The following is a 4,694-nucleotide window of genomic DNA, read 5'->3' as shown; positions in this document are numbered from 1 at the left end:
ATTACAAAGGTGCTAATAGATCTCCTTGTGAGGCACCCAAATGGTGCACTCTAGAATATTACAATTAGATGTGAATACTAGCATGATCAAAAGAATTCAGAAGATAGGCACTGAAAGCCTGGAATGGATAAATATTACCTTAGTGTGGCTCGCGTCCCTAGTAGAGCGAGAACGTTAAGCAACCCGAAGAGCCACTGGATGGAGCAAAGGGGAGCTAAAAGCAAAAGAATGTCTTGTTCGAGTTTTCAGAATAAAGTGATAGACATAAATGTTAGCGGGACATAAGAAAAGAGTTAATGAAGCATTATGAGTAAGATATGATACATGGATGACAACGGTAGATCAAAAGATGACATTATTACAGAGTCTATAGTCAGTTGAAGGAAAAGACGAGAGGTGATAGGACTTGAGACAACAAAAGAGTATAGGCCATAAAGTCATATCCTCATTTCGAGAAATAATTTTGTGACTCCAACGCGACTACCAGAAGGAAAAGTTAGACCCCAGATTAATAGAAATCAGTATGGGCTGGTGAACAAGATAAACTAAACATGAATTAGGGAATGAATAATTTGATAATGGTCGACGTCATGAGAATTTCAGATTTTGTTCTGGCAATAATAGAATGGACAACAGAAGAAGATTCATGAGAAATTCAGAGAATGGTCATTCAGGAAGACGCTTCCCTAAAGCAAGCAATGTGAGCAAAGTTTATCTTAAGGGACTGTATGTGCCAGTTATACTAAGTGTCACCCTCGCGAACAAGCAAATTTATTATCCTTGGTATAGAAGGATTACAGCGAGGCGAGTAAGGGTCATCGATGTTGTGAAAAGACGCCAAAGATGAAGAGGTAAAACATCTATACGTAGATCATCGTAGCACTAAATCATAGTACTCCCCAAAAGGGGGGAGTATGGAGTGATGTGGCATTAAGTCGGAATTAAGCGGTTCTAGTAACTATGGAATGGTAAAGGAAGAATGCGATAAAAATGAGAAAGGGATGAGATCGCACTTATTCAAATCCTACAGATATGCTATAATTCAAGAACATTATGCAAGCACGACATCAAGGAGAGGAAGTAAATGTTCTGGCCCGGGATGTTTTTGATAAATAAGGAGCCAGTGCGAGAGGTAAGTTAAGACAAAAGGAATAACCCAAGAAAGATTACGTGGAATATTGATATGAGAATGGGCCAAAGAGTAGTTAGTAGTTGACTTAGGAAGGGCCTAGTTATGGCTAGACAGGTGGCTACAGACGAATCAGCAGATCGTGCAAGATAAACATAGTAAAACCCAATATAGTGAATTCAGTCTCGCAGATATGATATCGTAACCTTGAGAAATATTAAGATAGGAGTTGGGATAGTTAAAGGTACCGTATGAGTGTTACGGAGGTAAAAGAGAGTGCCACTGGGAAGACAATCAAAATATCATCTCAGAAGCAAGAACGAGAGTGCCATGGCTAACGGACAGGAACTAAAAATCAGAAGTGATACTCAAGATCATATGAGTGGTATGAAATTCCAATATGTATGGACACTAAGATAAGTTAAGTATGAACGCAACAAGGGGGCAGAAAGACCAGGAAAAGTAATTGCCTACGTTTAAAGAAAGATGAGAAGGAACGAAAGGAATTATTCGATCAGTGATCCAGAGTTAGTTACGTCATGAATGCACTTACGATTTCGGAATATTATCCATGCAGCATATATACTGATATTCATACAGTCGTAGAAGACTCCGGTATAAGTTGAAAGAAATAATTGAGCCCAGGGTATAAACAAAGGATTGAATTGTTAGAAGATTGTATCATGGATATTCTATAGCGCCCATGGAAGTCTAAAGTAATAACTAATATCAGGAGCCGCAGATCGGAAGATAGCTCAAGCCTACATGAAGGCTGATCAGAAGGAAGAGGAAACTAAAGAGTTACCTTAACCAAATAAAGCAGGAGTCTGATTATTAGCCCCAGAAAATTATAGAAATCTTGATTAAGAACATTGCAGACTTACTCTAATATCAGAGGTACAAAAGAGATAGTACAACAACCATATTCTATAACGAATTTACGATAAAGCCAGTTAGAAGAAGTATCAGCCTCAAAAGAAGTCAGTATGAAGCTCCCACCGGATTGTGTATACACCAAAGGTGCAAATATTATAATAGAGCTTTATGTTGTGGATGTGAATTATACCTATGTGGAACTAAGGTTATGAAAGAGATAAAAGATGTGATACGGGATTTTAAGGCAAGTAAGGTAAAGGAAGGTTGTGAATAGTCCATACTTCAAATAGAAGGCTAGAAGCGCTAGGATTCAGTATCCAGGAATGATAGCAGCATCGTTAGTGGCATACCTTCCAGCCTATGGTTTCTAGGTATCGAGAGGTCTAGTTAAGAGAGTAAAGAAGAGTTTCAGACGATATGATGTCCCTCTTGATATTCCAGAATGACACAAGAAAATCTATGGTGCAAGCAAGTTGAAGGAAGGTTGCGAGTAGTATAAATGGATATGTGTAAGTCACAAGCTAAAGTATGGTAGAGCGACAAAGTGTTAGGAAGAGAGGAGTAAGGATAAGAAAAGGGGAGTGAGAAGGTGACGAAAATGGATAAGTCCTCGGGATTAAGCCCAAGAAAACAAGAAGAGCCGATGGTTTCTCTAAGTTATAGAAAACTCAGTATAGCTTGAATAAACTCAAAGGAGTCTAAGACTAGTAGCATTTAGAAGAGATGGAATGCTGCCCTGTTAGTAGAATGAGGGTGTGATTGTGATAGATAAAGGATGACGTTTGGGCCTTCAATTGAGTAATGACTTGAAGAGAATTTCATGAATTGTACGGGATTAAAATACCCATGTAAGGTGAGTCACATTGGGATACTATAAAATACGGTTATAGAAGTATAGTATCGCCCCTAGGTGGGTCAATCTAATCATTTCAGATGTTCCCCGATGAGACGTAAGCCCTAGCGGCAGTGTTACATAAAAGGTCAAGTTATCAATTGTAGATTATAGATCAATATTGAGGTGAATCAACAATGGATGGATAAGAGTTACAAATTATGAGACGAGGGTAGGCTATCATTCTTAAGATAAACAGTAATGAGGAAGCATTAAAGGACTTAGATTTATACATCTATGATAAGAAGCAAGAGAGTAACCTGGAATTGGGTAGCAGACCTCGATAATAATAAAACCAAGGTAAGAGTTATGGTATAGTATGACCTACCTAGATGCAGTAAAGTCATACGGATGAATAACCAGGTCTATGAAATAAGATATAACAATATTCGTAAGTTCGACAAAGTACCGAGCGAAGAACTTCAGTATACCTATAGATGCCCAGAGGGACATCTTATTAAGCTCTGTATATGTTTACAAAGTGAGGCCTAGAGATTGGATAAAAGCTGGAGGAAAAGAAAAAGGGAAAGAAGAGTTACATAGGTGCACTTATAAAGTCAGAGTCATACAGGCTGCATGATAAAAGGTAGCAACAGTTACAAGATTGGAAGGATTTCGACCACAAGTCGTGGTGTGAGAAAGAGGCCTAAAGGGGGGAACGCCCTAGCCTTTGGATTTATTCACATAACAATTGCCTAAATGGAAAGGACAGTATTAAAACCATTCATAAGAGCCATCCAGTTATGAGACCGATAAATGCATTAGTCAACATTCGAGGACTAATGTTCCAAAGGGAGAATGATGTTACGCCCCGCAGTATTACGTCGATGTTACGCTCCGCAATATTATATTATGACGATGTTATTCCATGTAGTATTATACGTTGAATTTGTCATAAGAAAATTGACATCAGTTCAAGGACAAAATTATTTGGAGATTATAAGTATTATGCTATTTCAAACAAGTGACGAGTAAATTCGTGAAGCTGAGAGGGTAAGCAAATAGAAGAAAATGAATTTCGTCGAAATTTGTCATTTTGAGATAAAATACGGTACAAGCTACAATACCCCATATTTATGGATTAGTGCCATACAAGGTACTACATAACCACGGTAGTAAGGTGTACAAGGTATGTTAAAAAAGAGTAGTATTTTAAGTAAGTTGAGATAATTCTTAATTATGTGGGTAATTGATTAATTATTGGGTAATGGGATATTATCTAATTAATTAGGAAATTATTGGATAAAGATTAAATTTCTCAACGTGGCAGCCCACCCTTTAAACTAAGTGACTCATAAATCAAAATGAGAGGTGGTAAACTAAAGTTATAAACACAAGTCACTACATTCTTCATTAAGTGTAAACATATACTTAGAAAATTTGTAACCATTCTGCTTCATTTGGTCTTTAGATGTTCAAGTGATTCAATTATAATGTTCTTTCTATTACAATGACACGTTAGAATGTATTAAGAGAATACATAACATTTTCCTACTACAACACCAAAATAACACACGATGGAGCACTTGATTTCATAGCATCTTAAGCAACGTGAGATTTTGCGATTCTAAGGGAATACGGTGCAATCTTCCCCAAAAATATCATACGGATTTTCCCTACTCCAGGTATGTTAAGACTAAGCCCTTCCTTCATTTTGGCATGATCTCATAATTACATGTATTTGATAACGAGGCATAAAGAGAAGTTCATACTTCCGAATTTATATTCACTATGCTAGACTCACAAGTTACAGTATTCTCCCTTATCGGGACTTTATATTCAATTGAATATTGTCTT

Source organism: Nicotiana tabacum, chromosome 9 (genome assembly GCF_000715075.1).
Source record: "Nicotiana tabacum cultivar K326 chromosome 9, ASM71507v2, whole genome shotgun sequence".
Taxonomy (NCBI): domain Eukaryota; kingdom Viridiplantae; phylum Streptophyta; class Magnoliopsida; order Solanales; family Solanaceae; genus Nicotiana; species Nicotiana tabacum.
The sequence above is the reverse complement of the archived record's forward strand: the minus strand, read 5'-3'. Positions refer to the sequence as shown.